At 38.1% G+C, this 20,789-nt stretch overlaps 1 pseudogene; it reads left to right on the top strand.

Annotated features, from left to right (window-relative positions):
• Window positions 1–937: 937 nt before the first annotated feature.
• LOC144445822 (galactose-3-O-sulfotransferase 2-like) lies at window positions 938–3,939 on the top strand (annotated as a pseudogene).
• The last annotated feature ends 16,850 nt before the right edge of the window (window positions 3,940–20,789 follow it).

The raw sequence follows: 20,789 nt of genomic DNA, 5'->3' as shown, positions 1-20,789 counted from the left end.
GTTTTTGAGACAAATTTGGCACAGGCGGGCAGACAGCCAGTCAGCCAGACAGACAGACAGACAGACAGACAGACAGACAGACAGACAGACAGACAGACAGACAGACAGACAGACAGACAGACAGAGACATAAAGAATGAGACAGACAAAGTATTGTGTGATTGGCTGTACATATTAGAATGTAGTTCTGAAGGTAGGACTGTCAGACAGACAGACACATATCACTAAAGCAAAAGGTTACCTTACTGAAGGTGAAAATAAAATGGCCATCAATGGTTTCGCTATACACAATTCTGTAAATCTCATGCAATGCACCAGGTCGCGGGGGGTCTTATATTGATGGATTGATGGACGACGTCATAATGTGGGTGGAGTATATTGTGTAATTCAGACTAGCAGTCAGGTCTATACTGTCCAGAGAGAGAAGTCTGCTTGCATGGGTCTCTACGGCTAGAAAGATGTATATAGGTAAGACATTAACGATTGTGTATTTTTTACATGATGTTATCGGCATGCACTGGCAACAAAATCAGCAATGTACCGTAAATGAGTTCATGAGTACAACAGTTAGACGTTACAGACCTGGTTACAATATACTTCTTGGTATTCCAAGCCATGTATGACACACTTCTAAGGCATTCGGGTTACTCTTCGCATATAGTGTGTACTCAGTACATTAAGTTTAAACGAATTCATAATATAGCATTTACCAGTATGAAGCACCCGAGTAACTCTCCAGACGAGATAAATATTAGTGTTGCTAAATCATGTTCTCTCTTGCTCTCTAACATAATATAAATAACTATTTTATTGCAAGGGACTACCATACTATACCCTACATCGGGTCACCCATATTTATAATATAACATACTATCTATAGCAATATAAAATAGATATCAACAAATATTTTGTTACCAATACCATGTAATGGTTCTAACATGGAGGCAGGCAAGGGGGGTATAGAATCGGTTGCAAACATTGGATGCCAAAATCAAAAAATTAAGCTAAGTTAGCCAATACAGTTAGTAAAAGTAAAATTAATATCATTTTGATAGGTTTGGGGTTTGGAGAGTCAGTTCATGATTTCACATCACCTATTTTTCGCTCTGTTGCCAAATTGAAACTCTGTTTCACTTCTATTGTTTTTTAAGTGATACACCATTGAGTCACGACTAGTTGTCTAAAGGAAATAAGCCCTTATGAGTCATGAATATTCATTGTACATCTAATAAACATTCATGTCTGCTATAGCTAATACCCATCAATGGTGTATCATCAAAAGAACAAAGTGGTTGAAGTGTTTCAATTAAAAGTGTTCCTTGGCTACCAAGGGAAAATTATATAATATATAATGTAAAATCATGAAATAACTCAAAAACCCAAAGTTTACGAAAATATATTTAGTCCTGAAGTGGTCCTCCCCTTCAAGAGCACCAGTTGACAAACAATTCGTATTGGTGTCAAGATTACAGGAGAAAGCACAACACATGATACAGATTGAGAAAGCTTCTATCACATCCTTTCCTCGGAGGCTCCAATTAAAATGTATTCTTTCTTTTTTATATTTTACTTACAGAACAAAGAAATCGAGTTTTCAGACACATTCTGATCCTGACAGTTTTGATAATTTTCTCCTTCCTATGCTATAACATTCCACTGTTACTATATAAACCATACAAGCAGAGAATAAAGAACTTTCGGTAAGATTTTCTGTGGTTAGAATGTTTTAAAGCAAACAATCTAAAGTTTACGGATGTTACTGTGGTAATTTTGAACAAAGTTTTAAACATAACTTGTTTCAGGTACTGCACAGAATTACTACTAAGTATTAATATTTGTATAAGGGACGAGTAAACTGGATATTAGTCATTGCTACCCAGACTCACCGTTGAGGGCTCTCATCATGGTTGGTAAACAGTTGATTCCAACATGGCAGCACATGCATATTGACCCCAACATGACCCTGATACTTTGGAAGTTAGCAGACTGCAAGTGTTGCATTGAGATCTTCAACAGATAGTACTTTGAAGACTTTGATTGCAAGATTTCTATATAAAACATACAGAAGGTTTTTTGGAAATGATTACAAGTGATTTTTAAATGTTGACATTGACCTTCGTTATTATTTAGACAATTGACCCATGGCAAACAGTATGTTATGAAATTAAAAGACCGGAACATCGAATAATTAAAAGTGTTTTTATTCACCCAAGTGTGCCAAATAAACAGTGGCCTGAGCTTTCACCAAAAGTATTCCTCTAAATCAAAGATCTGGCTCAACCAGCGACAAAAATGTGCCATTCATCTCACTATGATGGACTGTTCTAGTACCCTGCCACAAACTCATCTTCTACAGTTAGGAACGATTGTTTTACTCACGGTCGACAACTTCTATTTTTCTGATCTTAGCATTTTGTGACAGGAAGGCTGTGATTTCTCGGCCCATTTTCACCCGGGCCCCGTTCAGTCTATGCCGTCTTTTGAGAACTTCTCGACACTGTGTGAGAAGAGCCACTGGCTCAACAGTCTATCGAGATTAAATAAAGTCTAATAATAATAATAATAATAATAATAATAATAATAATAACTCTTTTTGCAACCACGGTAAAATTTACTGTAGTCACAAATCAATTATTAATTATTATTAGAATTAGAAATCATTCTAAGTCAATGAACATCTATCAGTGATAACGGACATTCACCATCAATTGGATCGATTAAAACTGTACAGGAAGCATCAGTTCTCAGGCAACTGGGAGGATGGAGACCCAAATAACAAATGTGGATAACTGGGAACGAAGTGGGGATTTTAGTTTACAACCGAAATAGTATTGCTCTTCTTATCAACACACATCCCAAGTATGGATGGCCAAACAAGTCTCCATATTCATTTATTAATATTTCATTTGTAGAAAACACCCGGATTTCTTAAACACACGGAGAGATGATTGCAGCAAAAGTACACCAATGCATCATATCAGTAAGGGCTATATTTCCTCTCAACTACATATATGCCAAGAGTCGGCTACTTCATCTTGCCAGCCTGTGATTAATTTCGTCTACACTAAAACATACAAAACTGGAAGCAGTACACTGGCGACCATTTTGTACAGATATGGGATAAAACATGATCTCGTTGCTGTCTTAGCTCCAAATCTCGATACTGTCATCACCGTGAACACGAAAACGAACAGTTTAAATATCCATCGATACAATTGCACGGATTTTCCGGGTTATAACTACATTGCGTATCATCTACAGTATAACCGACCAGCGTTGGAAAAAGTCGTTCATGATGCCAAATACTTTACAAATTTCAGATCACCACACACACGTTTGCGATCTCACTTTTATTATTTTAAGGTATATGAAAGGTTTCCTAATTCATCAAATCCATTTTTAGATTATCTTAAAGAATACGAAGGCTAAGTACGATGAAAGTGGTGTTCACTCTGAGGAGATGAATAGTCAATTCTTCCGATTTGGATTATCTGGGTATGACAATGAACATACGATAGATATTAAGCTACGCAAATTGGATAAAGAACTTGATTTGGTTATGTTGACTGAATACTACGATGAATCTCTTGTTTTACTGAAGAAATTGATGTGTTGGGAGTTTGAGGATATAGTATATCAACCAATGAAGGTACATGAGTCAGAACAACCACCAATCACTCACGAAATGATGAACATTATAAGAAAAGTATCAGCACCGGACTTTAAACTGTATGATTACTTTAATCGTACATTCTGGGACAAAGTCAAAAACTATGATGGCAACTTTGCAAGTGATGTGGCTGAATTTCGATCTGTCCAAGAAAACGTAACAATACATTGTCACCATAATGAATCGACATATTGCAAAATGCTAGGGATGGATGCGATACCAACGAGAGACGTTATCCATAATATACAAAAGAAGTGGAACTGTGGGTAGAGTTATTTTGGCAAAATCCTATCTAAGCTTGAGTTTCTGTTGGCACACTCTATCGTATAGTGTATTACTGGTTGATATTTACATGGCCCTCTACGACAATTTTGAACCCACTCTTTTGTTTAGTTCACATGCACCGTTAGAAAAACTATCTTTAGAGCTGCACTAGCTGCAACTAGAACATCACGTGGAGTAGAAGTCGATGCAATAGGTTAGAAACTGTTTGCGTGAGTGTTTGCAGTGAGGTTTCTTTGAAAATGGAATCACAGAGCGAACATCTATCATGATTTAAAGTACAAAAATGGATACGCAAAATTAAAACTCACATTTGTTAAAGATCGTTGAAGATTTTACCTGATGTACAATAAATCACTGCCCACTGGACCGCAGGTTCTAGAATTTGTTAGTTTCTTTGAATATGAAAATAATATATAAATACACAGTGAATAATGATCGGAGTTGATAGAAGTGATCTAATCATGCAGTTCCTTGAGTTAATATTGGGGTATAAAATTTTCACTAGCTCGATCTGATTAAAATCTGACGTGGTGAAAGCGGCTAGATGTTTTTATTTACCTCTATTTCCATCATTTTTATCAACCAGCTGGCGATTTCTTTCTTAATAGGATACAAAAGATGTTTTCAATGTTGTGTAACTCGGTCGAGTCGGTCTAGAGACACCAGTGATCATCAGTTTAGATCTGGTATTTTTGTTTCTGCATATGGGGTTAGGAGAACCGATGATAAATCTAAAACAATGCCTGTACACACTTGCAGACTGACCTCGAAGGAACATATGGAATTATACAAAATGTGAGGAATTTAGGCTTTGATGAATTTTCCGAAACTAGGCGTCCACATAATATATTTAATACTTACATATCCTGGAACATGTAGTACATATGATATCTAGGCACACACGTAGTGCGTAAGTATATTCGATACGCGGGAGTGTAGGCGTGTCTGCATAGGCAGAAGTGGCATGTGATCGCTTGTACGTATAATACGGTGTGTGTATAATATGTAACATAAGCATTTATGGCCAGACACACATTTACGCCAGCTGTCCAAGTGTCCAATTATAGGTGTGAATAGATACGATGAGTATTTCCTTATCTGGCCATGGAATTTTGAAGTGTTTCGGTTTCAACTTCAATGTAAATAGTTAGAGTATTGTGTTAGTGGCGAAATCACAAGGAAATGATCCACCCTAGGTAAAAGACATGGTGGTAGTGAGATGTAACACTGCCTTTATAATTCTGAACATGGTGGCAGCGGTGGGATTAAGTCCTTACCATTGCCATTCTGGGACTCGTGTCCTCTTCTATGTCTGACAGCATCTTAACCCATGTTTTTCAAATGTGTTATCAGGGGTCGGGTCATGATTTAGAGAAAGGAAATTGAGAGAGATGGTCACTTTTTAGCACGTTGGAATTGGGGAGGGTCACGTTTTACGCATTAGCCCTGGCCTCTTTCCATCAGCCGTCCCCCTTGCAATTACTGAATGCTTTCTCACAGAGAAAACTGTTGTCGGTATACGTAACGTTGAGATTAAAGCACAAATTATTTCCTTACTGTTTAATGACATCGGGCGCGCGCGTGTGCACACTAGACAGACAGAGACGCACACTGGCACACACATATGACTTCGACCGGACCCTACAGCTACGGTGTACTTGAATCTAAGTCAGTGTAACATGTTAGATAGCCACAAGTACTTGAATCGTACATTTTTTAATTATGCAGATTGATTCAAGTGCCCGTGTTAGATGATTCTCAGATAGCTACTTGTCAGAACTGTGTAGGTGTAACCGATCTATTTGCATGTTACCCTGCATTGTCATAAAATTCCATCATTCAGAATTAATTACTAGTACGTAGGTGGGTGTCGACAATCGCTTGTATGTTGTTTAGTTAAATATTAACTCAGCCGACCAAAAGCTAAGGACAACACTTTGGGTTGTCATTGTCCATTCGTAGCGTACCAGTCAGTCAGCCACCTCGTCAGTTCTCGTCCTTTTGGTTGACGAAACCATATACTAGTATTCGAAGGAAATCTCCGCTTGAATCTACCGTCAAAATGGTGACAATTTAGAAGGCGATGACGTCAGCTGGAAATATCGTTTGTAAATACTGTCATCGCCGATAAAATTCGACCATAACACAATATATCCCGCCATGTTGAATATTAGTGCTAGTGAACTCATAACATTTTCTCTGGTTTCGAATTTGTGGGTGTATATTGAGAAGAGGCATTTGTGTACGCTAAAAGGGAACGTTCTCATACAGGTATCAATCCCTGTAGGCTAGGTAAGTCAATTATGTATTTTTTACTTCAGAATAATGTGTACACCTCAAACGCGACAGAACTACAGTGTGTGCATACTATAATACTTTAGTACTTGTAATATATTTTTTACAAAGTCCGTACCGTATTTTAATGCGAGTAGAAAAGAGGGTTTGTCCTGCCACTGACAACAAAACCCCTATTTCAACAACGCAAGTAGACACACCTCGATTTGTTCTGGATTTGGTTTAGTACCCACTTTCGTATGTTGAAGCACCGAGTACATACCCATGTGTCCACGCTGGCCCCATTAATATTTGTCGTGCTCTGTAGTGTGGACATATTTCTTGTATTTCAATGACAATATGTAAATATTGTATTTCAGTATTTTGATTTGAGCGGTGACCGACTCTAGGGCAGAGTTCATCGGTACTACCATTTAGTCTGCAATTCTTTCCCGCCACGAAATTTCGGAGTAAATAACACAGTTTAATTAACAAATTTTGAACCTGTAGAATTATAGACTCAAGCAAGAGACAGACGAACGCACATCGAAAACAAAAAGCTTATTTGTGTACATTTAAAGAATTTATAGTCGGCGTATCAGACAACACGGGCTCTGAACTACAGACATCGTCCGTCTAGTGGAACATAAACAACGTGACGTTATTCTGGTGTCAAAGGTCACATGTATATCTGAAACAAAATTGTGACGTCACGCAATTAGATCCAAACTTATAATATTAGAAAACAACCATCGATGATTTGGTTACTTATGATACGTATCTTTATCAAAAAATGTTTAATATACTCGTAAAAAAATATTATCATTTGCCAAATTGTTCCACTCTGACGTCACAGATTCGACCAGTAGAGAGAATACGTTGTCGGTTAGTTGTGTCTGATTTACAAGCAGACGACCTTAAGCTGTTTTGAGATTTAATAAGAATTTCCCGTGCTCTATAAATCATTGGGTCGACTATTAAACGGAGTATCTTTTTTGAAAGAAAAATAGTTGTGTTTCTATGCAACCCTCTTTGTAAGTATAAAAACACGACTATAAACTCAGTCTAGGTTGAATGATTACTGAAAATTCCTATATGTCGTCTACTATTTTTGACTATCGTATTTAGTCGTGCTCACGTCACGTTATAACACACACAAAAAGATTACGTGTCCAGACGTTGACTTCAGCGATCATAGTTCAAGGTGGAGAGCAAACAATTTCAACACTTTTCTGTATTACTTTCAATGATATTTTCATATATTTGTTAAAGGTACATTTTACAACCACACTGAAAGTACGTCTAACTAATTCTAACTTACATGCCAGAATATTTTGTTCTATCTAGTAGCGGGTAGTCTGGGTGACCAGACTGTGGTTTAACCACTCTGGGTGACCAGACTGTGGTTTAACCACACCACAGGTATAAACAGTATACGTTTATACCTGTGGTGTGGTTAAACCACAGTCTGGTCACCCAGAGTGGAACTAGACTAAGTAGTGGGAAGATGAACAATTGTATCGTTTACCGTAAAGAGGTCGCATTATTTTACGACAATGGTATCGTTTACTGTAAAGAGGTCGCATTATTTTACGAAAGTGGTATCGTTTACCGTAAAGAGGTAGCATTATTTTACGACAATGGTATCGTTTACCGTAAAGAGGTCGCGTTATTTTACAATGGTATCGTTTACCGTAAAGAGGTCGCGTTATTTTATGACAATGGTATCGTTTACCGAAAAGAGGACGCATTATTTTACGACAATGGTATCGTTAACCGTAAAGAGGTCGCATTATTTTACGACAATGGTATCGTTTACCGTAAAGAGGTCGCGTTATTTTACGACAATGGTATCGTTTACCGAAAAGAGGTCGCATTATTTTACGACAATGGTATCGTTTACCGTAAAAGGGTCGCGTTATTTTACGAAAATGGTATCGTTTACCGTAAAGAGGTCGCGTTATTTTACGACAATGGTCTGACAATGCATACATACATTTCAGTTAATGGGGGTTGTCGGAGGTCAAGCACTTAGCTCGTGTGCCACTTCACATTGCAGTCTAGGCTTGAGCCCTCCCAGAGTCGAATGGGTTTGCTACTAAAAATTTCCCAGACGATGCACAGTTTGACGCTACCGGTTTCCTCTTGCTTTAGCACTGGGACACTAAGGGCACCGCACATTTGGAAATTTCCGAATTTAATTTGGATTATTAATAATATACTGTAGAACCTTTCACTTCTATCTTATCTAAATCTTCTGTTATCTTCTTTAGCCTCTCCTTTCTCACCCAACTAGGTTTTTATTTTCATTTGTAGGATACTACAATTGTGCAACATCATACCAAAGCTGATGAATAGAGATACATTCTACCACTTCCTTCAACATTGATGTATTTTCTATTTCCAAACAAACCAATTCTCACTAATCATCATGTCTTATGTTGGACCAGTCGGGGGTAAGTATTTTACTTACCTGGTTTAAAAAAGTAACTTTTCATTGTCTGTCATGGGAATATCCCAGTTGAAAATAAAGATATTTTCGTAAATTTTTGGTTCTTTTGAATCATTTTAACATCACTTATATAAAGCGTGATTGCCTAGAAACATTGAGTTGAAACTTGGTCCACATTCATTGTTCAGTGGAAGTCCTGGCCATGGTCATGGGAGTTATCAGAGAATCAGAGATATACATGTAGCAACAGAACATAATGTTGTCCATGATGTTTTATCTGAAGGTAGTAAGCATTTAGATGTCACTACCATTATTTACGCAATGACGTTTCCATTTAAAGGAAAATGCCACATCAGAAATAATTTCATTTTTTTTAAACTATGGGTTGTAGTGAGTCGTTTAATTATTCTAAATAAACCTCCATTGTACGCGATACAGAGGAGCACCAAGCTGAACTTGTCACTCATTTTGGAATCTTTGCTGTCGGTCACATTGCTTCAGTTGCCTTATGGAAGTCATCAGAAATGCATATGTAGTAGGTGAACACTAAATATTCACGTGTTTTCACTTAGTAAGAAGCATTTGGGAATCATGAATCCTCACTGTTCACCTATTGCACGTCTTTCTACTGACTCCCATGAGGCAATGTGGCATACAGCAAACCCCCCCCCCCCCCCAAGGGATGCACAAGTTCAACTTGATATTTCTCTGAAATTGTGCATAATGTAGCAGATGTAAAATCTTGAAATTACTCTCCACAACCTAAGGTTTATTTTTTTTAAACGCCTTTACTTCCTGGGATGGCATTCCAAAGGAAGCTGAAAAGTGTATTCTCAGTGAATCGATTGATAAACTATCACCTTGACTCGAAGCAGAACCTCGAAGTTATGAGAGGGGAAAAGACCAGAAATAAAAAAGTGAAATTTATGGAAGTAAAAAGACAGGATGAAACTGACACGTGTAATCGATGACTATCGACCATGACTGAGATGCATTCATAATTGATGCACTGATTCCTCGGACAATTCATGAATGGAATCTCTTACAACTGTCCATTCAACAATCCAAGTCAATAGACAGTTTCAAATCTTCCCTATCCAGCATTGATATCACCGATCTCATAGATCGTGCTCACCTGAACACGGGTGAGATCTAAAGGACGCCTCCAGCGTTATGCCTGTTTGATAATAATCATTTTGGATGTTTACACAGTATAGAAGTAGGAAGTAGAAATAATACCAAGATATCTTAAATGTTTCATTGACAGTGGCTGGTATTTGTATTATGGTGGTGATAGTTGTCTTAGGATGTATTGGTTTGGGTTTCTTCTTTGCCTGGATTATCAAGAAAATGGCGTAAGTGAATATTTCTTATTAAAGGTCACTAATACTTTACGTATGAAAGTAATTTCTATTGAAATGTCTTCTTCACCAACTGTAACCGTTAGACCACAGGTACTAGTATGTTTGTATCCACAAGCTATACTACAAATATAAATATATAAGTGCTTGTGGAAGCTTTCAATGCTTGAGCTGCAATCAGGATTAGTTTCCCTATGTGATAATTGTTCCATTGGTGTGATTAGAATCGGTGTACAGGTATTGCACACAGCTTTGACATTTGTCTTCCTTACAGCTAGTCTTTTTTTCATAGTGTTTTGACAATGCCTTCCCTTCAGATGGGTTGTTTATACAGGGACCGATCGTTGGTGGCACTATAATCCGCAACCATGACATTATCTTCAAAAATGAGGTCAAGATTTAGTATTTGTAAAACATGGTAAGGGAATGTAGGACGGTGAATGTCATATAAATATCATTCAACACTTATTGATAGGCTACAGTGAGCAATATTTAGAGAAATGTCCTAACTACCCCCAAACACCATGGGAACTAGAAATGGTGTCAAGAAAATGTGAATCTCTGACATACTTAAATTTAGGATCTAAAATCATCATGGAATTCATGCTAAACATCATCAGGAATCATGCACTTGTGTGTATATTTATGTCAAACAAAACATGTGAATCATTTGGTTTCTTATATCAATAGGGCTGACAAGGAGCGTGAGCAGAGGAGACGCAAGAAGGTCAAACCAAATGTTTATGAGACCAAGGTCTTCAACCCAAGAACAGGGAGGTCTAGCAGTGTCATCATCACCTCGGACACAAATAGTCGTCATGGAACATTAACAAGGGCGTCTAGATTCTCTGTCATGAGTACGAACACCTATGCATCAATTGATGAACTGAGTTTATTGCAGAGGACACAGTCCTTAGATAGGGAATACAAGAAAAGACTTTGTACCTTAAGTCAAACCACATACCCAAGTACTCAGCCATCCAGAGAGTATCTACATGAAAATGAACGTCAAAAAAACTCAAAAGAAATTATTTACACACAGCCTCTTGTGAAAGGGTGTGAGACTTCTGATGTAGAATCGGTGCACAGTGACAGAAGGTACCAATTGTATAGGCCAAGGCCAAGGAGAAAATCTAAGAAACGGTCAAAGAAACGTTCACTCAGCGAACACTATTGGAGTAATAGTAGCGATGATGAGAGAAAGGCGAGGATGAGAGATGGAGAGGGACAGGGTGGCAGTTCTTGCGAAAATCTGTTGGAACCTTCACGGGATGAGATAAGAGCTGTTCCGAAGATGCCATATGACGAGACATACTCACACCAACATTTACTGAAACAACTTCAAGAAAGAGAAAATAACGAGTTTAAAGATAGGGCTGCTGATACTGAATTACAGGTTGATGTGCAAGTGTTAAATGACTTGCCAGTACAGAAATCGAATCTCGATGATCCTATCGATTCGGTTGTAGTAGATATGTCCAACCAAGACAGTAATGTAGAAACTATGTCAGAATCTCACACTACACAAGAACAAAACCAAACACACGTAAGTATTGTTGTCGACATACAGAATGATGAACATGAAAGAAAGGTTTCTGTCCCAGAGAGTATAGTAAGCGTGGATCATATTTCAGATACACAGGATGACGGATTTGCTACTGCTGGCACTGAGACAGAAAATGGTGTCTCTAATGGCAACGGTTCATTCAGTGCTCGGCAAATTGCGATCTCTGAAACCTTAGACAAAATGATACCTACTACTTATCAGCGATTTTCATCAGAAGAAGATCCTTCAGCTGACGAGGAAACGAGAGAAGAACCCGTTGTAGAACTAGCACGAACTGCTGCCACATTCACAAATAAATACTCGTGGGATATAACGGAAGAAGAAACTGAAACAGGAATACCGGGTCATAAGTCGACAGTGATTGAAGATGGAAGACAAGTTCACGTTAGTGCTGACGTTTATAGTCAACACACTCAACATCTACAACGAACAGTGTCAGACAGCAGAAGAGATGGTGCCAACCTGCCTTCCCAAAAACACATGGTAGACAACATCATATACGAATCAGCAGGCAGTCACAGTGAGAACAGGAGTCGAATGATTGACAGGGACTATCAGGAAGACAATATTTACGAACCAGTCAATCCACTGAGTGACACAAACAGTACTATAGACCGGTACAGTGTTATTGAACACTGGGAAGAAGATTCTGTATTCGCAGGTCTCCATGGCAACGACAGTCGAATTGTCACCGAGGATGAAGCAGCACAGCTTGAATACGATTATGAAGATTTGCCTCGTTACCAAAGAGACAGAGTATGTAACATTGGTAATGGACGCATAGACAATTTACAATACCAGAGCCAACATGAAGGACAGTCCATCAATCACGTGTCCATGAATCCACCAAATATGCCTACAAGTAGTGATCAGCAGATGACCAAATTTTTCTCTGACGTGACAGAAACTATTGAAATGATACAGGATGAGAACTACTCTGCAGCAGAGGCACAGGCTGCGCTCGATTTGGACACAAAACGTCGATCAGAGCCTAACTCTGTACCCTCATCAGAGACGGAATCTCTTTCGGAGGCAAAACCTCTGCCAGAAAGTGTACAGTTGAATTCACTTCAAGACACACAGACTGGGGAATGTAAATGCCCGGATACTTACGGCTGCCTGAGTGACCAATCAGATGACGTTATTTACCTATAATTCTATAGTGTATTGATGATAGGTACAAAACTTTTCAGCCACACTTGTTTAAGGCTCATTCTATACCAATCTATGCAGGTGCTCACTTACATTTGCTATAGCTATGCTATAATATTGTTGTAGTTTTCTTGTTGAGATCTTCTATTTAAGTGTATGATTTTTGCTTTTAACGTGTTCAACCTGTTCTTGGTTTATACCACCAGAATTTCCATGCATATAGCAACGTTTCTTACACTTATAAACGGGTTGCCGTTCGCTACTTTAAATGACATATCTTGTATAAGAATTTTGTATTATTACGTATAGTATAATGTCATGAAATTATCAATATCCGACAAACTTGCTATTATTTTATCTAGGTTTATCGACAGCTCCTGCAGAGAAAATGATTAGCCGTTTGGGTTTAAATATTCACCATACGTACTGATTTCAGATAATTATTTGTGTTTATTGTAGCCTTAATCATGTGATATCTTTTGAAATGTTGCAATCGCAAATTAAACATTCTTCACAGACAGCATCGAAATCTTTCATAATGAAAAAATTCAAAGCTTTATTACAATCTGAACAAATTGTTTACTTACCGGTACCAGTAAGTTATCCATGTTATTCAAGAAAAGGTTTAATTGCTGTCTAAATCAATTCTGTGTTCATAAAAAGTCACCATTTTCTAAATAAATAAACCCGTGAAAAAAAAATATTACTGTAAACTTATTTTATGTGTTCACCAACGTCTACAGCCGAAGAAACTTAGTTCTGCAGAATCGACAGACAGAATGAATTCAATTGTTGCACATGTCGTGTCTCTTGCAGGTGTGATTATTAAATAAACACTGACAACACCACACGCCCATGATATAATTTGACTGACGGAATTCCACATGCTGTGTACAATCATGATGTGATATTCATATTTAAATATATCACACGGGTTGGGTTAATCTTCAAAGAGACAGACACATGCAACAGGTGTATTACAATATATCTCTCTACAAGAGACAGGCAAGGCTTGTGTGCATCTTCCATCAATTCTGCACAGCTAAGTTTCTTCTGCTGTATCAATCTACAGAAAGTGTTCTCCCAACATCCAGTAGGTACATCCGGACATAAAAGCAAAAAATTCAAATTTTCGGTGAAAAGAAACTTCAGATCAGTGCAGAATCTGCACAAGCTTCTGTATATTTGTCGGTATATGATATAGTGTATAAAACAACTTTATTTTGGTGAGTGGGTGCATATCCTCTGACGACAAGGTAAGGTACACCAAAAGAGATATAAACAAAGAATATATTTAAATTATCTAGTATATTAAAGTTAAAAGAGTAATTTATCTGAGACCACTATAGAAAATGTAGTAGTCTGAGATTTCATGTTCAATCCTTCGTTGTTGACCAAGGACATCGTAACGTCTATCTTTTACCGTGATGATAACAACAGGCGTTCTCTTCAGTTTGTATAACCACAGCAGTGTAATCAAAAGACAATGAAATACAGTCGTTGATGGCGCACTTTGACGAGTATATTTCTGAATTAGTCTTACTATTTTCCGTTGATTGTAAAATAAAATCATTGGTGGCGCTCTCTTTGGCGCGTAGATGACACAGTTGTTACATTTACCGCTAGAACTGCATGGTTCTTGTGTGGTGACATTCTATCGCTACTAAAATATATCAAGAACAACACTTTGGTGTGAAACTGTACACCTGCCAAAGTTACTGAGAAAGTCGACTTCGAGCAAAAAATAATCCCATTTAAATCAAAGTCTATGTTCTCTGTCTTATTTCTCTGCCTATTCTCTCCTCCAGGAATTTATATCTTCAAGTTTCATTTCTTCCTCTTCACGTGCTTCCTTTTACTGTTTGTCATCTTGGTATCCATGGTGTTGCACTCAATCTTGGGGATGTATTCAACCTCTAACTTTCTGGACATACAGAGACAAGACAAGGAGTCTTCTTGTATTAACTCTTGATCACTCGCAGCAAGCTTGATGATATGCAGTCTCTTTCCATACATGTCACCATTATGCTGTAAAGGACATTGCACTCCGAATGTGTATTTAAGGTACTGGAAATCCCTACTTCTGATTGCGTTGATCTGAGTAATCAACCACGTCAGAAATTCTCTTGAGTTGCATCCTGATGCCTTTTGGACTGTAACCCGTATTAGATTTTGGTCTGGTGGGTTACTCGTGATTTCCAGTTTAAATGTGATGTTATTATGGAATGAGAAGAATCCAGTATCTGAAAATACATCTGTTCGGACATAAGGGTCGACCACCTTAGACGAGTTAATACATCTGGCTAAGAGGCGTGGGAATAAAATGCTTGGTAACAAATCTTCGAAATCGAAATAGAAAGTGTCGTCATCAGTATGTGATGCCCACCAATGGAAATGCTTTGTACTGTGATCTGGCAATAAACTGGGAACTATGTAGAAAGATGCATTTTCACAATTTGACTCAGGAACTGGACATATCAGATCATAGGCCATCAACAGCGATGTAAGCTGCTGAGAGGCCAATCCCAACGTGGAGGCAAAATGCTTCATAAGGCGATCATCAACAACCCCCTTTACTTCCAAAATATTCCATGATGATTTCAAATAGATTGCTCTTTCTGAGAGTGCGGGTACTTTGAAGAAATTCTTCATAACATCTATCAGAACTTGAGGATCAAAAATGACAAACTTTCCCAAGTCACCATCGTCTGACCGATAGATTATTTCTCCTGCATTATGGAAGAAATTTAGCATAGCTTTAACACGATGTTCATTCCAGTCTTCATGTTTACGTAAAACAAGTTCTAGCACCTCTTTATATCGACAAAAGACCCCAGTGAGTCCTTGTTCTTGCCCTTCTTTCCGCTTTTGTTGAATGGTTTCGTAAAATTGAAGAAAATTTAACGGAATCTCTTCTTGTACATATTCACTCTCATGTGATGAGTTAAATAGTAAAGTTTCTCCCCAGCAAAATCCCAAAGACTTAATGCCATTGCAAGATTTTCAACACCTTTAGCTTGCTCTTTCATTGCATCTCTGACCCGCACGATTGGAATATTCTGCTGTCTTACCTTAATGAAGATATACAGGTCAACGACAGGGTGGCACAACGAAAAAAGAACACGACACATTAATGACAAGATGGTGGACTCTGGGGGCCATAATCTCCAGCCAATACAAAATCCGACAAAACAGCCTAGGCATAACCCAAGTAACCGAGTGGTCCAATAGTCGAAGCAGTAAACGATGTCTATTTGTCTGCCGATAAACATACCATTCATAGCCCCAATACCGAAGAGAATGCTGTAGATGGCTACATCTATAAAAGCCTGGAAAGGCAATGCATCGCCTACGGTTTGCAATGTAAAGCCAAACACCATGACGAACAACATGGCTCCGACCAACGAGGACAACTTTGTGGTGAAGAAACGTACTTGGATGACAGTAGCGAGAAGAATTCCGAAGAAAACTAACAATGTAGTGACGATCCAAGAACAATTGATGTCGTCATAACTTAGTTCAGGCAAGTCAAAGACTGAAGGGATGTGCAGTTGCTCAGGAGATACAAGCAAACACAAGACAAATGCTATCCCATTACGTGAACCTAGAGTGATAAAAATACCAAATACAAATGTAAATATCAATACCACTACACAAAACGTAACCGAACTGACAAATTTGCTTTCTGGCAGCACATTTTCAATCTTCAAAACAAGAGCTGATAGCCCCTGTTGGTGTCGAAGATACATATCCAAAAGTACTAACATGGCAATGCCTGTACCAAATCGACAACAAAACAGAATATCTCTACTGCACAATAGCACGGTCAAGAATATGGCCAATTCGAAGTATACAGATGGAAATGCGAATCCTTGGTACAACTGAATCGTTATGTATCCAATCATTGCTGCTAATAAACAGTTTGCAACTACCCATATGTCTTTGATGTAATGCTTTGAAATTGAGGATGGGCTCATTTTCACTTCATTTGATTTTGGATTTACCAATGACGTCAGGATAGATTTTGCTGTATACCAAGATGCCGCCTCTTCAAATTCATTTCTGTTCTTTTCGCGTTCTTTCCCGTCACCATCAACTTCTTTTGACTCGCACATTTTTGTTTCAATTCCTTCTGTACTTGGTTCATTAGGTTGAAAGGTTTCACCGGTTAATAATCGTCGAAGGCTAGTCTTTCCAGTACGGGAATCTCCTAGAAACATCACTTTACTTCTGTTGTTCGCCATTTTGCTACCGTGAAGTGCGCTGTCATATGACTCCTTAACTTTCCTGTCATTATACAAAGCTCCAAGGTAGAAGCTTCTTTTGAATCTGAAGTCGCCATGGCCGCCAATCCAATTTGATGATGATATGTTTCGAGTCGAGCCCATCTTCAAATCAAAGTTGGTTTATCACAGTATTCTCACAGAGACGTCGATAAAGTACAGTGGACTTTTAACGATTATGGTTGGTGACGTAACCATTAACTCATAGACGCGGTTTCCATCGGCTCTGAAATATTTGATAATTAAAAGTTGTATTTTCTTTTGCATTACATTAAATTAATATTATTTAGACTAGAAATGTCAAAAATAATAACAAAAAATGAAAGGGATTTCAAGGACCTGGCTTAGAAAGGGCCTGTTGTACTAATACTTACGAGGTGTATTATGGGAACTAAAATAATGTTAGGAGCTTCATACATGTGCTAACAATGTTGACCACTATACAGTCTATAGTTGATTGCGGCATAGTTAATTTCCCATAATGCACAACTATAGCCTGTATAGTGGTCAACATTGTTCGCACATGTATGAAGCGCCTAACATTATTTTAGTTCCCATAATGCCTTGCCCCAGGCCTCTTCTAAGCCAGATCTGGCAACTTTAATAACCCTATTTTAGAGAGATCACACAAGAGAGAGATCGGTGATCAGAGATCAGAGAGAGAGAGAGAGAGAGAGAGAGAGAGAGAGAGAGAGAGAGAGAGAGAGAGAGAGAGAGAGAGAGAGAGAGAGAGAGAGAGAGAGAGAGAGAGAGAGAGGGGGGGGAGGGAGAGAGAGAGAGAGAGTGAGAGAGAGACAGAGAAATTAGTAATGCAAATAACTTAGGATCCCCTAATTATAAAAAAGTAACTACGACAAAATCAGCCCACCTTTGTTCCTCTTAAAGGTTTGTAAGTTATTAGATATAAATGAAAATCCCACTTATTGTACTCAGAGCCCCCACTAATCAATGTGATCATACAGGACTGGTATAGAAATCTATTTTAAAGTGAGACAGTCTTTAACCAAGGCCCTTGTTTTGACCAGCGTTATTGTACAAATGAAACCCCATAATAACACACTAAACGCACATTTACAAATGTAGAAGCAATTCTGTGTTCAACTTGTTGATATATGTAATAGAGGTGAAATCAGCGTCGTCCGAAACTGGTTAATTCTCCCAGATTGTCGAAGCAACACTTTTGCCGCAAGCTATAAGCTTTATGGGTTGGCGGTGGCCGAGCTGTTAGTACGTACGCGTACGCCTCTTACCTCTGCAGCCTTGGTTCGAACCCGCCAGGTGTATGGGTTGGGTTTGATTAAAATTTACCACGCTGTAATTAAGAAGAGTGTCGTTCAGTTTGACTCTACCGTACAAAACAGGTTTTCCCCGGGTACTCCAGTTTCCTCCTGCACTAACACTGAACCAAAGGAGCCTATAGTAGTTGGGACTAGCGCCCTCCCGTTGGTCATTCGATACATAAGTCTTCATTACGAATTGACACTGAAAGAATGAAACTGATCAATTTTTAACAAATTTCATTTGTTTTCAGTTCACCTTTACCAAAAGAGGAACTAATTTACTAGATGGGCGATTGAGTACTTATCATATATCCAGTTTACGTCAACTTGACATGTGCCCATGTGACGGGTGAAGTGTCTCATTCATCCTCCCTGTCTTATTTTGTGTCAAAGGTCATGTAAAATACTCTATGGTACAACATACCTTGGCAAGTAGTTAATACCAAATATACCTTGTTACAGTAATAACCATCTACTATAATTATCATCTAGAGCCTGTGGGTATTCTCTTATATGACTTCAATTTTTGCATCAGTGTTTTAAGGAATATAAATGAGAAAGAAAACGACCCTTGCAATAGTGTAAGGTCTATTGTATTGACTATTTCAATAAAAGTTTTCAAGAGCCCAGACGCAGCCCAACGGCCCAGCCCAGGATTTAGTATTTGCCCCATCATGAAGCTTTAGAAATTCTATGAAAATTTTGATTACATATATACAAAATGATAATTCGAACTCTGCCAACACTTTTGAATACCCACTAAGATTTAAATTGTCAGCCATTCATTGTTTAAGTACGTAAAAGTTCTTTTGGTAACAGCATGTTGTCTGAGGCCATCTAGCTTTTCACGCCGACCCTAAACATCTTTTTACGTATTCGAGAAAAAAAATAGTGAAAATTGTGAAGTCTCGCAAGAAATAGTGGCTTTGGAAACTGACATCAACTTGAAAAGACAATATAAACTGTTCTTGCAATCTGTAATGGCTGTACATCTGATGAGAAGAAACCAATAACAGAGACCATAACGAAAATAACGGAAAACATAACTACCTGAACTAGACACTCACATATGAAAAAAAAATATAATGAAAAAAAAATCTACCTACCCCACCTATTCTAAACGTTCAATCGGAACCACACAACTTTTTTTGTTAGGCCTAAGTATGATATTGTTAGAGCGAAAAAAAGGAAGCGGAAATGAATCGCGCGTGACTAACGGTTTTCTATATTTTGGACAAACTTCTGCCTGGATCCGGTGTTACGGTTACGATAAGTTTTCCAATTGAGAGCGTGTTATAAATTTATTCACCTCATGTACGAGTTCGTCTTTGAAATACGTTGGTGCAGTTACAAAAAATTCTTCCTCAAACTTTGCGACTTTCCTGCGCCCCATCCCTTTGCATTTTAAGAAATGTCAGACCATTTCCCCTAACCGTGTGTGAATCTGTAGTACCAATATAAATATATTATCAGTCCAAATTTAAGTTATCTTTTTTATTTGCCGAATATCTCCTTGGTAGAAATAACATAGTCTTCTATATGGCCTAATTAAAAAAATGTGTGGTTCCGATTACGCTCAAATTTAGAATAGGTGGGGTGGGCAGATTTTTTTATTTTATTTTATTATATTTGTTTCTGTCTGAGTGTCTAGTTCAGGTTTTCCATTGTTTTCCAAATGGTATCTGTGTTGTTTATTTCATCCTATGAAATGTACAGCCATTACAGATTGGAAGAACAGTTTTAGAGTGTCTTTTTAAGTTGGTCAGTTTCCGCATACATTTATACATTACTATACATTTATCGTGAGACTTTACAATTTTTGCGATTTTATTATTTTTTCTCGAAAACGTAAAAAAAAACCGATTATTTTTTTAGGCCTAATCCCCATTTCTTATCGGTGTACAAGTCTCCCTTCTCTCCTACTACCCCGACTATCCGAATATGTCGTTGTCTATATGACTACAAAACAACCCAGGACTTAGTCTTGCTGCTAGACGTTCGGGCTTTCTTTCGATGCTATATAATAAGCGAACGAAGTTCGCATGTGAGGGCTTGCCCGAACAGTCTAGCGAATGTCATTTTCAGACCGGACATTCCATTGAGATTACGATAAGCGGTGGGTTGGGCCATATATGCATATATATACTTTAATATATTCAATCTCTGCATGCAGGTGTTGACAAACACATTTATGTCATTACTATGTCTTATCAGTTTATGGTAATTGTGTTTGATGAGTGTGTAGACGTTGTCATTCACACATTTTAGTTAACGCATTGGTGGTTATTTTTACAAGCCCCTCCTTAAGATGAATACTCATGAAAATTTAGCTATTGTCCTCTGTTTATGCTTGTCGCTAATACGGTTCTCTGATTGGCAGTTATTTATATCCTGATGACATTCGCTAGACCTCGGATGTTCCATCCTCGATAGCGTTGTTCGGCTGTGTGTCGTATTTTATCGGAA

Source organism: Glandiceps talaboti, chromosome 14, assembly GCF_964340395.1.
Source record: "Glandiceps talaboti chromosome 14, keGlaTala1.1, whole genome shotgun sequence".
Classification (NCBI taxonomy): domain Eukaryota; kingdom Metazoa; phylum Hemichordata; class Enteropneusta; family Spengelidae; genus Glandiceps; species Glandiceps talaboti.
Note: the sequence above shows the minus strand (reverse complement) of the source record. Positions and strands in the feature narration are given on the sequence as shown.